Raw genomic sequence first — 16322 nt, 5'->3', positions numbered from 1 at the left:
CTCAAAATTGTACAACTTGCAGGCAATTGGCACCAGATTTGGCGAGCCAAAATTCCACCAAAAGTGAAGAATTTATTGTGGAGGATAGGCCGTAATGCATTGCCCACACGAGCAAGACTGAACAGCCGCGGTGTACAGTGCCCGGAGCATTGTGCTGTCTGCAATGACGGTATAGAAAACAGTATTCATGTGTTGTTTCTGTGTCCACGCAACATGAAATGTTGGCAATAAGCAGGGTTGTGGAATCACATTAATCCAGGTCTGAATATTAGTAATAATATAGCAGACATCTTGTTATTCATAATGCAGAATTTGAATAAGGAACAACAAGTTTCAGTGTTTTGTTGGGGAGCATTTGGAAGCGCAGGAATGGCAAAGTGTGGAATAACATTACCGAGTCTAACATAACTGTGTGTGAACGAGCTCGACACTTAATTACAAGCTGGACGCAAGCACAACAGACCGACTCTTACGCTAATACCCCAGAGCCAATACAGCAGCATACAAATTGGGAAAAACCGAGTCGACGAAGGTACAAATGTAACATTGACGCTTCTTTCTCTTCTACTCATAACAAAGTGGGCATAGGTATGTGTATAAGGGACGATCAAGGAAGATACGTGGCTACAAAAACTGAATGGCTAGAACCTATTCTTGATGTGGAGATTGGAGAAGCTACAGGGTTGTTAACTGCACTAAAGTGGGTGGGTGAGTTGCAATTAAGAGATGTGAATTTCGAGATGGATTGCAAAAGAGTAGTGGATTGTCTTTACAGTAGCAAAACCTACAACTCAGACCTTGGTGATATCCTAAGAGATTGTAGAATCATTCTAGTGCAAGGCACCAACGAAGGTGAAAATGAACCTGAATTAGAACGAATGAAGGTGAAGGTGAAAACGAATCAACACTCGTTGAAGTTTATCACGGAACCATCGTTGATTCTCGTTGAAGTTAATCACAAAGGTGAAGGTGAACAATGGTTTTGTGAGTGAAGAAAGAGGGAAGTACCGGAAAAAAAGAGGGAAGTACCGTATAATTATCATTTACAAGTTTTGTTAGGAATGTGGAGGCTAAAAGTCAGCTAAAAGAACATAGGAACGCAAAAGATAAATTAATATCCATGGGGAGAAGAATGTACCTTTATGAAACAGGAGCTCAAGCAAAGCAGGTGCCTACATATATATGTGTATCTAAACATTTGTTAGGAAGAGGGAGTAAAAGCAATAACTTCCTAGTGAATGTCATCAAATAAGAAGAGAGTGTATGCAAGGCCCGTAATGACTGAGTGAAATACACACACACTAGTTTTGCAATGCATGATCTCAAAAGTCAAAAAGTAAAACATAGATAGATGTCCTCTGAAGGAAAGATAGTCTCAAATATTGTGATCATGTACCTAAGATATTATCAATACAATCAAAGGAGCAAAGCCCTGAATAGTCGTGATTATTCATTGAAACCACCAGTTGAAACATTCCAGCATCAAGATTATTTTTTTGGTAAGTGAAAATTCATTAATAAAAGCAATTATAATAGCATAAGTAGTGCCAAAGCCCAAAACCAGTAAAAGGCCATGTGCCTCCATACCTTCTATTTTGTAGCAAAGAATGAGGAGAGAAAATTTTACCTTGATATGATCATCAACTAGAACATGCTGGAAATTGATAGTAACAGGTGCAAAAATATTTTCCCTAGTCGAGTTAAGGACACAACCGTTACCTTCTTTTGCAAAGAAAAATACTGTGATGCTGTTATGAAAAAAATAGGAAACAAACATTTAGATCAAACAAATAAAAGAATTATACCACAAAATATACATATTCACTAAACTCGTGTTCAATTTTAGTTTTGGAAAAACTGGAATTGCTCTAGTAAAAAATGGATTGAACCAACTATTAAGAGACTTGTATCCATAGATCTTGCCACAGAAACCAATTTTTCGTATTACTTGATGCTAACTTGGCTATGATGTAATGGAAGTGTCACCAATGTCTATTTCAACCTTCCTACCAGCAAGATTAGCCACCATGGATTTCAAACCAACCAACGAATTATTGACAACTATTCTCTCAACTCAGCTAACCATCTCACTTTCGATTACCATGCACCAAATAATTTCACTTTCATTTGTTAAACTCCAACAGTCCACGCAAAATAAGTTAAGTAATCTTTCCACACCCTAAAAAGTAAAAGAATTAAAAAGGCACTCTCAGTAACCTCAAGGGACATTCTCAATAGATGTCACTTCAATTGGTGACTTGGTGTTAGATTGTCTAGAGCATATAAGCAATTGCTATCTTTAGCAGCAACAAACTCTGCTTTTCAACCAGGGTCCCCATATTATTGTAGGAAATTGAACCCGAGTGACGCATAGATATACTTATTCAGTAAATCACAAAATATACGCAAAACATAGCTGCTCTATTTTTCATTTGAAAAATGCTATTTGCATACCTGTCATGCACCAGTTTCCTAAGATAGCCAAAAAATAACATGTTATGCCGATAAGTAAATATTTACCCAAATTAGTCTACATTGGCAACTATAAGAAAGCTCTCATTAAATTACAGTCCAAATTCCAGATAGACGAGTTCCCATAAAAATATCAAAAGGACAAGCTTATCAATACAAAACAATAAGACTAAACATGGTTAGACTTAGAGGTTGAATAAAAAAATAAACCAATCAGGGTCATAATAAGCTAATATAAACCATACATATTTTGAATAAAAGTTCATATTAAAATTTCTTTGAAGGCCACCAGCCAACTTTTCCTTTATGAATAAAGAGTTCGTAATGCATTTTACTCTAAGGTCATTGAGGTATCCATCCCTTACAAAACATTAGGAACTAGAGTCATTAAGTTCATATATATCCATTCATGCATTTTGAATAAAAAATTCATATATATTTTTTGACAAAAAAGAGGACACAGATAGAGACAATTGCTTGAGTGGCAATTAAGGCAACAACTAGCTTTCACATTCAGGGACTAGGGTGATTAAGTTCGTCCAGCATTTTACTCTATGGTCATTGAAGCATCTATGATCCATTCATTACAAAATTTTAAAAACAAAGTATATTCATCAATTCCAACGGTCAAATTTGGGGTTACAGAGGCCATATAACTCCAGCCCCTATAGAGTTTTTATACCCTTTTAAATTTTGATTTACAAAATTGGAGGTTCAATTTTTTGACACCAGAGGGAAACGAACTTGAGACCTTGAGAGGAGCACACTACAAGGTCCCAAACCAACGCCACTAGGCCAACCCAAGTGGGTTTATAACCACCACTCATGAAATCAAAACATACAAAAATTGAGAGTGGAATCATATACCTCTGGATCTGACTCTTCATTTTCAAAGTTGCTCTGATTCGTGGATGAAGCCACATCAAAACTAACACCTGAATCTGAACCATCAACAATCCCTTTGCTCACCAGCATGCTTTCAACTTCAGTTACAGTCCTCCGCTAATAGTTCCATGAGATTTCGATTTCACCGTTGAACCTTTGGGAATTTACCACCTTATTAGCATGTTGAACCTGGACACCACTACATTCAGCAATAAAACGTTTTGTATTTATCAAGCAGGAGATTGAATCTTATCGAATGATCAAGAATGATAAAAATGGGTAAGGTTCTGTCTTTTTTAAGTAACTAAATCCAAGACTTACATTTATAATTATCAACACAAAGCTAGTGAATCTGATTTTTATACCAACATCCACCGAATTTTATCAGATTTCACAATTGGTCTGCAGAAAGAAAAAAAAGACTAACAAATACAACCTCATTATGGTTTCCCTTATTGATGACAATGCAAGCATCCTTATATGGCATACGTTGTCTGCAAAATTCCATATATACCAGATAGATATCATAAGAAATAGTTTAGACTCCAAAGAGTTGGTTTCTTTGTACTTTGCTTCAGTTGATTCGTTTCTCATTAGAGAATTCCTTTGAAACCCTTATCAGCAGGCTAATCAAACACAAGGGCGCACTTCCTTTTGCATTTGCAAAATAACTTCATATTGTAGTTGCAAAATTGCGATTAGGGACTAGGGTCATCAAAGCACAATAGATAATATCCATGCTTTATATCAAAATTGCATTTCAGACAACTACTAGCTTTCACATTAAGGCGTCATCCAACATTTTTGGGCCACCAAGACAAAGTATACCATACCACTAGTGACAGTTTTACAATTAGGGTCATAAAAAGACAACAGGCACAATCAACATTTTGAATAAAATTTCATATTAACATTTATTTCCTTTGAAATCTACCATCCAGCTTTTCCATTATGAATAATGAATTCATAATGCATTTGCCTCAATTTGAGGCATTCATCCCTTACAAAACTTATGAAACATTAGGGACAAGGGTCATTAAGTTCATATTGCAAAATCACTGCTAATTGCAGTTGCAAAATTGAATTTAGGGACTAAGGGTCATCAAAGCAGAATATATAGTCATTCATGCATTATTATGAATAAAAATTCATAAATTTTTTTAATAGAATAGCAGACACCGATAGCAACAATTGCTTAAGTAGCAATTAAGGCAACAACTAGATTAAACATTCAGGCCTAGGGTCATTAAGTTATTTATCCAACATTTTTTGGGCATCAAGACATCACATCACTTTTTATCGAAACAGAAGATTAAAAGTTTTTATCGACGTCCATCATCGTTCCCAACAGTTATTGATTATAAAGCAGATGGGGCAAATATGTTGGAATGAAAATTCCAAAAATGGACGAAACTGCATTATTGTAACAAAAAACTGTTCTTTTTTTAAATATTGCTACCAAACATGATCTTGGGATAGAACACGTTTTGCACAATTAAGGTTCTTTTTGTTTTTCTCAAGCAGAAGATTGAATGTTTTTGAATGATCGAGGATGAGAAAAATGGGGTAAAGTTGTACCATTTTTCAAGCAGCAGATTGAATGTTCTTGACAAAGAAAATGAAAAAATGGGTATCTCAATATGTATGATTCATGAATGCAAATATAGTGAAATGAAAATTCCAAAATTTACCGTACCAAACGAAAAAGTTATTGATACGAAACAAACAAAAGGGTCATAGGACAGAAAGAACACCTTTGCTCAATATCTTTTGTTTTGTTTTTATGAAGCAGAAGATTGAATGTTGTTCATAAGCAGTTATAGAATTGAATTTAGGGACTAAGAGTCATCAAAGCAAAATGTATACCCATTCATGCATTATTATGAATGATCAAGAATGAGAAAAATGGGTAAAGTTATACCTTTGCACAATTAAGGTTTTTTTTTCTTCCCTTAAGCAGAAGTTGTACCTTTTTTCAAGCAGACGATTGAATTTAGGGACTACGGATCATCAAAGCAGAATATATACTCATTCATGCAATATTATGAATAAAAATTCATAATTTTTTTTTATAGAAAAGCGGACACTGATAGGGACAATTACTTGAGTAGCAATTAAGACAACAACTAGTTTTCACATTTAGGGACTAGGGTCATTAAGTTCATCCAAAATTTTACTCTATAGTCATTGAGGCATCTATGATCCATCAGTTACAAAATTTATAAAACATAGTATATTCATCGATTCCAATGGTCAAATTTAGGGTTACTAGAGCAATATACTCCACCCTTTTTTAGATAATGAAAAATGATTTCGTCACACAATGAATGTTCTTGACTAAATTTAAAATATGTATCTCAACTTGTATCGATGAAAATATATTGGATTGAAAGTTCCAAAATATATAAACTAGGAAAATTGATACATCCACTCATGAAATCAAAACATAAGAAACTGAGATGGGAATCATATACCTGTTGATCTGACTTTTCATTTTCAAAAGGTTGTTCTGATTCGTGCATGAAGCCGCATCTGAATGATGAACCTTCCCTTTACCACCCAACAACATGATTTCAACTTCAGTTACAGTCCTCCAAGAACAGTTCCATGAGATTTCGATTTCCAAATCACTGTTGAACCTTGGCAATTAACCACCTTATTAGCATGCTGAACCTAAACACTGCTATGCTCAGCAACAAAAGCTTTTGTATTTATCAAGCAAAAGATTGAATCTTATTGAATGATCAAGAATGATAACACATACATCTAGTACTATTATGCCAACACCTACTGAATTTTTTCAGATACAACCTCATTATGGTTTCCTCCATTGATCACAATGCAAGCATCCTTATATGCCATAGGTTGTCTGCATAATGCCAGACATACCAAGTCGATATTATAAGTAATAGTTTATACTCCAAAGAGTTGGTTTCTTTGTACTTTGTTCAAGAGAATTCCTTTGAAACCCTTATCAGTAAGGTCATCAAAGCACAATAGATATTATCCTTGCATTATAATATGAATGAAATTTTACATTAAAATTGCATTTAAGGCAACAATGCTTTCACAATATGGCATCATCCAGCATTTTTGGGCCACCAAGACAATTCCTTATAAAAATCATGGAACAAAGTATATCCAACTTTATATACAATACCACTAGTGACAATTTCACAATTAGGGTCATAAAAAGGCAATAGACACCATCACGTTTTGAATAAAATTTTCATATTAAATTTCTTTCCTTTGAAAGCCACCATCCAACTTTTTCATTATGAATAAAGAATTCATAATGCATTTTTCTCAAAGGTCATTGAGGCATCCATCCCTTACAAAACTTATGAAACATTTGGGACAAGGGTCATTATGTTCATAATGCAAAATCACTTCTAATTGCAGTTGTAGAATTGAAGTTAGGGACTAAGGGTCATCAAAGCAAACTATATACCCATGCATGCATTATTATGAATAAAAATTCATATTTTTTTAATAGAAAAGCGGACACCGATATAGACAATTGCTTCAGTAGCAATTAAGGCAACCACTAGCTTTCACATTCAGGGACCAGGGTCATTAAGTAATTTATCCAGTATGTTTTGGGCATCAAGACATCGAATCACTTTTTATCGAAACATAAGATTAAAAGTTTTATCGAAGCCCATCATCGTTCCCAACAAGTATTGATTATAAACTAGATAGGGCAAATATGTTGGAATGAAAATTCCAAAAACTGTTGTTTTAAAATATTGGTACCAAACATGATCTTGGGACATGACATTTTTTGCACAATTAAGGTTCTTTTTGTTCTTCAATGATCAAGAACGAGAAAAGTGGGTAAAATTGTACCTCTTTTTCAAGCTGAAGATTGAATGTTCTTGAATAAATAATAAATGAAGAAATGGGTCTTTGTAATGTTCTTGAGGCCAGAAAAACAGTTCATTACCTTCCAGGAGGCATTCTGAAGGATCTTGTAATGTTCGGTAACTTTCTTCTGAAACTCAAGCTTTTCATATCTTTCATCAATAAACCCTCATCTTTCTATAGCTTTCTGATATGAATGTGCAAAGAATATAAATAAGCAAAACAGGGAAACATGCATGAACCAGGCTCAAACAATGTAACCCATCAATATAGTGAAAAAAAGACAGAAGTTCAAGATAGATGAACTCTAGAAGCAAGAGAGCTAAAATCATTTATGTATTAGGACTTGAACCACCCTCCTAAAGAAAAGTAACACATCTAACGTTTGTAAACCAATGCCGCACTCCCTATTTAATTCAAAATTTTATATCGCAACCCAACAACATGGAACATAGAAAAGGGAGCAGATAAACATTATAGAAAATAAGCATCGTTTTACAGAATAAAAACCTTTTCCGGCATAAAAATAAGCAACATTGAAATCATGTCTCAACCTAACGCAAGAAACCACTATTTATTGGCCACATAGAAGATCTGGAGCAAGCAATCCACCATTTACTAACAGAAAGAGAACATAAGAAATTATGTGAATTCTAGACTGAGCTAGAATAAGACTTCCTGGAAATTTGTCCCTTAGCAGATGAGAAGGCCACCCAGAATAAGAATAACGGTCAACAATGAGAGTGTTATTCCACTTTTCAATTTTGTTTCCATCAATGACCTGCACCAACAATACAACTTAATTAAAGAAATCTTGGCATTTCACTTGTCATGAGCAAGTACCAGCAAAAATATCCAAATGGTTCTATTGCTATAAAACTTGCACGCAACATTAGCAAATAAGAACAACATTCTAGGATATAACCATATTAACATAGTAACTAGAGCCATGTATCAAGCTTATTGAATTATACTTCCCTATGAGTCAGAAACCATGTCAGCTTTACAACACTATGTCATCACAACTTGCTTCTGCGGATTACATAAAGGCTATGGAAACTAGAGGTTTTGATCAAAGGACTTAAATGCCTAAGCTGTCTATGGTTACCATTTCTTCCTTCATAATGCAAAATCACTTCTAATTGCAGTTGCAGAATTGAATTTAGGGACTAAGGGTCATCAAAGCAGAATATATATTCATTCATGCATTATTATAAATAAAATTTCATAATTTTTTTTAAAAGGACACCGATAGAGACAATTGCTTGAGTAGCAATTAAGGCAACACTAGCTTTCACATATATGGACTACGGTCATTAAGTTCATCCAACATTTTACTCTATGATCCATCCGTTACAAAATTTATAAAACAAAGTATATTCATCGATTCCAACAGTCAAATTTAGGATTACTAGGGCAATATACTCCGTCACTTTTTCAGATAATGAAAAGGGATTCCGTCACGCAATGATTCACAGTCTTGTGGGTTTCTATACCCGTTTAAATTGGAAACCCGCCATAGTTCCCAACATGTATCGATTAAAAACCAGATGGGGCAAATATGTTAGAATGAAAATTCCAAACACGAGTGAAACTCCTTTATCATGACAAAAAAAACTGTCTTTTAAGGTTCTTTTGGGATGGACCAGAACACCTTTTGCACAATTAAGGTTCTTTAGTTTTTCTCAAGCAGAAGATTGAATGTTCTTGAATGATCAAGAATGAGAAAAATGGGTAAAGTTGTACCTTTGCACAATTAAGGTTTTTTTTCTTCCCTTAAGCAGAAGTTGTACCTTTTTTCAAGCAGATGATTGAATTTAGGGACTACGGATCATCAAAGCAGAACATATATCCATTCATTCATTATTATGAATAAAAATTCATAACTTTTTTTTAATAAAAAAGCGGACACAGATAGAGACAATTGCTGGAGTAGCAATTAAGGCAACAACAAAGCTTTCACATTTAGGGACTAGGGTCATTAAGTTCATCCAACATTTTACTCTATGGTCATTGAGGCATCTATGATCCATCCGTTACAAAATTTATAAAACAAAGTATATTCATCGATTCCAACCACCAAATTTAAGGTTACTAGGGCAGTATACTCCCCACCCCTTTTTCAAATAATGAAAAAAGATTCCGTCACACAATCATTCAGTCCTATATAGGGTTTTATACCCTTTAAAATTGGAAAGCCAACATCGCTCCCAACATGTATTGATTATAAACCAGTTGGTGCAAATATCTTAAAGTGAAAATTCCAAAAACGAGTGAAACTCCCTTATCGTGACAAACAAAAAACTGTCTTTTAAGGTTCTTTTGGGACAGAACAGAACACCTTTTGCAAATTAAGGTTCTTTTGTTTTTCTCAAGCAGAAGATTGAATGTTCTTGAATGATCAAGAATGAGAAAAATGGGTAAAGTTGTAACTTTGCACAATTAAGGTTTTTTTTCTTCCCTTAAGCATAAGTTGTACCTTTTTTCAAGCAGATGATTGAATTTAGGGACTACGGATCATCAAAGCAGAACATATATCGATTCATGCATTATTATGAATAAAAATTCATAACTTTTTTTAATAGAAAAGCAGACACCGATAGAGACAATTGCTTGAGTAGCAATAAAGGCAACAACAAGCTTTCACATTTAGGGACTAGGGTCATATTTAGGGACTCGGGTCATTAACTTCATCCAACATTTTACTCTATGGTCAAATTTAAGGTCACGGGCAATATACTCCCCACCCCTTTTTTCAGATAATGAAAAAAGATTCCTTCACACAATCTTGTATAGGGTTTTTATACCTTTAAAATGGAAAGCCAACATCGCCCAACATCGTTCCCAACATGTATCCATTATAAACCAGATGGTGCAAATATCTTAGATCGTGTAATCCATTCTCGCCTTAATGGGCCATTTGTTTTGATATTTTAAAAAAAAAAAATTTATACAATTAACTGTATTTTTTGTCTTTATAAATTATTATATTTTACTTTCTAACCAATCAATAATCACTGTATACCTTCTAACCAATCACAATGCAAATCATCATGCTAGTACACCACAGTACAAAAAAACCACTAAACTTCAAACAAATCACAATGCAAATCAAACTACAAAATTAAGCAATGCATGAAAATAAATCAATTTGTTTATATTTGTTTAAAGTCCAGTACAAGTGGTGAGGAAAAATGAAAGAGATGAGAAACTTACAAATCATACGGGGAAGTAGCAATCGTGCAGGAACAACAGAGCCTTCGTGCAGGAGTGACGGAACCGTCGTACATGGGACATAAGTCTTGCTAACAGCTTACTATGCCTCTTCCTCCTAATTTCCTCTTGCTTTAATTTAAAACATTTGAAGAAAAGGTAAGTCAATAAAGATAAGGCTAATTTGGTAACTAAGGACTAAATGCTACGTCTTAGCTCTTAATTTTAAACTAATTAGTGCCTCATCACAAACAGTTTTGACACCAAAATTTGGGAACTTCATTGGCCAATGATTATAATAATGAGCAATAAAAGATCCACAAAGAAGACCCTGATAATAAAAAATGCACTAACACACAACCAATATCAGTATATATAAATAGAGGACAACGTATCAACTATCAAGCATTCAATATAAGTGACAATGCAAAGAGGAAATTAGCAGAATGTGTCTGATCTAACAAAAAACTTGATTTCCAATTTGCTAAATCAGATAAATAACACAATCACTGCTACTACAACTCTTAAATCAACAAAAGCAAGTATCCATCCTATCAGAGGAAAACTAATACCTCAAACAACAAATAAATTGTAAAATAATAATCAATCTTAGGAGAGAGTAGAGACGATTTGCTAATACTCTGCATCTTTTTTATCAAAACTTTACTTTGCATTTTGAGATTGTAAAACAAATAATCAAATCTTAGAGCAGAGATTCAGGCACAGTGGCATCATTTAGAGGCTCACCCTTAGTTGCAAACTGAAAATTAAGTTCACAATTGTACTTGGCAGTCCTGTAACAACCTCTCTAGCAGAAGCAACACTCATAAAATCGAAGGAATAAATAGAACCCTCACACAGTTGGTAAAATGAGGGTCTTTCTTATGGAAGTGCAAATGATAGCTCCCTGAAACAAAATGACTAAAATTTTCAAAACATAATTCCACAATAATGAAAAAATCAAACAAAGTGATAATGAAATAGTAAGCATATTGCAAAATTGTGTCATAAACAAATAAATCTAATTAGTTAAGAGGCGAGAAGAAAAAATATTGTGGACTACCATTTTACCTTCATAGATTAATTGAACAAGATGTGAGATTCAGTGCTCGTGCAATTTGGGGGAAAAGGGACTAATGAGAAAGTTAGGGTTTCGGTGACATTCAAATTTCTAAACGGGAAAGGGTTTGAACTTTGAAGGGTTCGTGAAAGAAGATTAGAGGGTTCTGAGAAACGGTGACGACGATGAGAAACGGTGACGGTGAAGAGATTGTGAGAAACAGTGACGACGATGAGAAACGGTAATGGCGAAGGGTTTGTGATAAACGGTGACGATTAGAGAATGAGAAGATCATAGAAACGGTGACAAGGTTACGGTGAGAAACGACGACGACGACGAGGTTACGGTGAGAAACGACGACGAGGTTACGGTGAGAAACGACGACGAGGTTACGGTGAGAAACGGTGACGACGAGGTTACGGTGAGAAACTTGAAGGCTCTCGTGGAGGAAAAGAAGGAATGAACTGAAATTCTTTTCAAAAATGCATACACGGTTCTCTAACCTTAAAGTTTGAATTTGTTTTTTTTAAATTTTTTCAAATAATAAATTTTTATAGTCTTTTCAAAATAAAATTTATGTATTTTTGTCAAAGTGTATTTCTATTTAAGTTTTTATTGTTAAGCTAATGTGTATTTTTAAATAATTATTTTGGAGCGCAGCTATGCTCCATTTTGGCGAGTTCCTTTTATTCCTTTTCGCTTCATTGATGGATGACATGTGGCAAAAGTATATCAAATGGCTGAGATTTAAAGTGTAAAAATAAATATTTGCAGAACATCACCTTCTTCCTCAATCACTCATGGTCCATGGAGCTGCAACCATCTCCTCCTCCACTGCATCCTCTGCCACCGTCCCTCTCCGCCAAAACAATTTATATACGACAACTCCATTTTCCTTCTTCAAATTTCACAAAGGATGATCTCGATCTGATTTTCGATTCACAAAGAAAGGCTAATTTTTTGCCTTTCTTGCTTACTTTCATACTTGCATTTTCAACTAACACCAAAGCTTCTTCATTAGTAGCAAAAGACCAAGTTCCATGCACAATGTGTGCTGAGTGTGAAAATCCATGTCAACCTCTACCACCTCCACCTCCACAAGTGATAGAGTGTCCACCACCTCCATCACTACCTCCACCACCGCCGCCGTCACCACCACCTCCACTGCCGCCGGCAATTGTCGAATGCCCTCCCCCTCATGCTTTTTTTTTGTCAATTCATGTTTTGCGTTTTGATTTTTAGTTGAATATGGATTTCGATCTGATTTTTGTTAGATTTTTAAAACGGATCTGCCAAGGATTTGCAGAAGGATCCTTCAACTTCTTGAAGTGAGGGATGAAGAGGAGGTGGCGAAGGAAACGGCGGACGAGGAGAAGATGGAGGATGGTTTGGGGAGGGATGAAGAAAGTCGCCATCGAGATGGCCAGAGAGGGACTGCGGCGGAGGAAGAAGAAATGCAACCATGACTCCACTGATTGAGGAAGAAGATGTTTCGTTGCTTCCTATTTTTATTTTTTACTAAAACAAACTTTAAATCTCAACCTTTTGATCAATTTTTGCCACATGTCTGAAGTAGCAAAGTTTTTCACAAGAAAGGGGGGTTTGAATTGTGAACCTTTAAAAATTGTCCTTTTAAAAATTAGATATCAAAACATATGTTAGAATGATCTCAGAATAAATAGTATAAGTTAAGAGAATGATCTTAGAACAATCTCTGAGCTGCAAACAAAACAATAAGTGATTTGTGTGTGTTTGTGTTTGCATAAAATTAATATGAGTTTAAGGGAGAGAAGAGGCACAATAATTTTATCCTGGTTCACCCCTTAAAATTGTGAACCTTTAAAAATTGTGAACCTTTAAAAATTGTCCTTTTAAAAATTAGATATCAAAACATATGTTAGAATGATCTCAGAATAAATAGTATAAGTTAAGAGAATGATCTTAGAACAATCTCTGAGCTGCAAACAAAACAATAAGTGATTTGTGTGTGTTTGTGTTTGCATAAAATTAATATGAGTTTAAGGGAGAGAAGAGGCACAATAAAATTTGTGAACCTTTAAAAATTGTCCTTTTAAAAATTAGATATCAAAACATATGTTAGAATGATCTCAGAATAAATAGTATAAGTTAAGAGAATGATCTTAGAACAATCTCTGAGCTGCAAACAAAACAATAAGTGATTTGTGTGTGTTTGTGTTTGCATAAAATTAATATGAGTTTAAGGGAGAGAAGAGGCACAATAATTTTATCCTGGTTCACCCCTTAATAGTATGGGCTACTCCAGTCCCCACGCTTCTGTGAGATTGTCCACTAAGAGATTCTACCGATCTCAAGATACACTTCTTCTTTGATCTAATCCAAGATCACAATCTTCCAAGCTTCACTTGCTTGATCTACCTAAGTCTATCCTAGACTTTATGAGGTGTCACTCAATCAATAGTTACGTATTGACTTGAGCCAATCTTTACAATTTTGATAATGGTTTGGATCTTAAAGCTTTCTCACTCAAACTAAGTTGAAAAGCTAGTTACAATAAAATCTCTCTTTGTTCACTCAAAATGGATACTGATCCTAGTATGATATTACAATATATGGAGTGAAAGAGATCTTCAAAGAAGAGCTTTGAAAACTTGTATCACAAAGACAAGTAGATTGATTGTTGTAGCTAAAACTCTTGCTCTTCAATGTTGCCAAAGCCTTCCTTTTATAGTTGAACCTTGAGTCTTCAGTTCCTTGGTCCCAAAGGAAGTTCTCCAACGGCTAGTTGATTCAAAATAGACAGCTCATGCTGAATTGTTGAGTGGATAAGCTCAAACTGATCTTTCTCAGAACGTTCTCCCTGCTGTTCTTCATATTTTCACTTAAAAGGGCCAAAATGACAGCTTGCAATGGGCTGTAGATAGTTGTTCATTGCTTCCTCACCAAGTATATCCGTTATAGACCATTTAGGCACGTTTTGGCCAGCTGTAGATGAGCTTGCAACTTCAAAAGCAAAGGACAGTCATTCTCAGCATCATTCTGAGATCGTTCTCCAATCTGGGCGAATTTTGCACTTGATCTTCAAATGGAGAATGATGCAGACCTGTGGCCAGCTGTAGTATGAAGGGAATGCAGCTGTGATGTCCTTGCATAACTATTCACTTGTCCTTTCCATGTACTTCCTTTTCTTGATTAAGAATTAATCTCTTGGAGAATGTTCATTAAATAATGACATTGAAGGTACATGACAACTATGAGTTAAATGTGTGTTGTCTCATCCTTATTGGTCTATGTAATTCTTGTCCAAATATTCTTGATACACCTGATTAGATGATGCCTTGAGAAATTATCATGTTGCACATGCTTGATCATTAACTTTGTCCAAAGAGGAAAGTCACTTTCTTTCCAACTTATTCCTTGCCTTAATTATTCATGAACTGTTGTGATCTTGTGAGTTAAAACCAAAATAAAGTGCTTCTTTGTCTTATATATGGTTGACTTAATGATATAAGTGCTTTTGCATTTATTCTTGTTCATGAGGAGAATGTTGCACTTAAACCAGAGATCATTCTCAGACTGATCCTGAAGCTTCTCTTTTTGCCAAAACATAATGAATATCATTGAGATTAGAAGCTTAATTGTTCCTGACTAATTAAAACACTCAAGAGCACTTGTTAGATAACAATGAGATCAGAATTACATTTAAAATATAATTAAGATGTTTGTTATCTTTAAAACATCAAATTGGGATTTTGCATTTTGCCTCAACAATCTCCCCCTTTTTGATGATGACAAACTTCTTAAATTATGTTTTAAAAATGGGATTCTGATTTAATCAATTTAGTAAACACAAATAAATTGTTTAGTGTTTTAATTTTCAAGCTCCCCCTCAATTCAAGCATCCAATTTTCATAATTGTTTAAGCATAAAGAATTGAGCAAAAAACACACAATATGAATCAAAATAGATTTCATTAATCATCAAGCTCACAAAGTGAGAATCCAACATGATTTCTAGTTCATGATTAACACATAATGATTCAAGCAAAAGTTAAAACACAAATCCTAGTTTAGAAAATAACAACATAGTATGAGAAGTTCTTATAGCAGCAAAAGGAACTTCCCAAAATATCTAATCCTCTAAACAGGTAAATTAAAACATGATTAAGCATTCTAAAAGACAAGTTCAATCTCCCCCTTTGTCATCATTGAAAAGGGTAGAAAAAAGAGGGTTGTAGCAGAAGTTTATTCAGGAATGGTGGGGCTGGAATCATCAGAGGATGTGGAGTTTTCAGGTTGTGGGAATGGCTCAACAGGTGGTGGTGGATTTGGAGGAGGTGGAACAATCTGAAGAGGAGTACAAACACATTCATTCAACCAGTTTCTCATGATCTGAAACTCAAGCATAATATACATTAACATGTCATTTTGCATTGACATGCCTCTCATCAGCTGAGTTAGATCCTTTCTCATCTGAGACATTCTCTTTTCAAGCTTGGTACGTTTGGGAGGCCTGGGATCAGTGGAGGTACCAGCCTCATGTTGAAAATTTCCCTCAAAGCCAGCAGGCATAGACCAATTTGCAGTAGCAGCAGCAGCAGCAGTTGCAGAAGAGCAGAAAGAGTCTAAAGTTGCAAAAGAACTTGGTAGAGATGGTAGTGTTCCAGCAGTGAAAATGGGAACTGGTATCTGAGATGGATCAGGAATATTGGATGTCATCAAGTTCCTTACAAAATCAGTGCTAAACATGGATTGCAAGCTTCCATGAGATGATGACATAAGTGGTGAAAACACAGAGGTGTTAAATGGAGCAGTTATAGAATGAAACCCTTGGAGAATCTTCCCAGCTT

At 34.9% G+C, this 16322-nt stretch overlaps 1 long non-coding RNA gene across 3 annotated transcripts; it reads right to left on the bottom strand.

The window, feature by feature from the left end:
* Positions 1 to 1191: 1191 nt before the first annotated feature.
* Positions 1192 to 11994, bottom strand: LOC123899322. 3 transcript variants are annotated; one of them, XR_006805564.1, is made up of 8 exons: positions 11506 to 11948; positions 11182 to 11341; positions 10438 to 10566; positions 7304 to 8002; positions 6122 to 6226; positions 5832 to 5987; positions 3340 to 3556; positions 1207 to 1748 (listed from the first exon to the last, which is right to left on the bottom strand). It is a non-coding gene; the product is annotated as an uncharacterized LOC123899322 (long non-coding RNA). The 3 variants fall into 3 exon arrangements; XR_006805565.1 differs by having other exon boundaries at positions 1192 to 1748; positions 5832 to 7408; positions 7732 to 8002; positions 11506 to 11994; XR_006805563.1 differs by having other exon boundaries at positions 1205 to 1748; positions 5832 to 6226; positions 11506 to 11950.
* Between the last annotated feature and the right edge of the window lie 4328 nt (positions 11995 to 16322).

The sequence above is a fragment of the Trifolium pratense genome, linkage group LG7 (assembly GCF_020283565.1).
Source record: "Trifolium pratense cultivar HEN17-A07 linkage group LG7, ARS_RC_1.1, whole genome shotgun sequence".
In the NCBI taxonomy this organism is placed as follows: Eukaryota; Viridiplantae; Streptophyta; class Magnoliopsida; order Fabales; family Fabaceae; genus Trifolium; species Trifolium pratense.
Note: the sequence above shows the minus strand (reverse complement) of the source record. Positions and strands in the feature narration are given on the sequence as shown.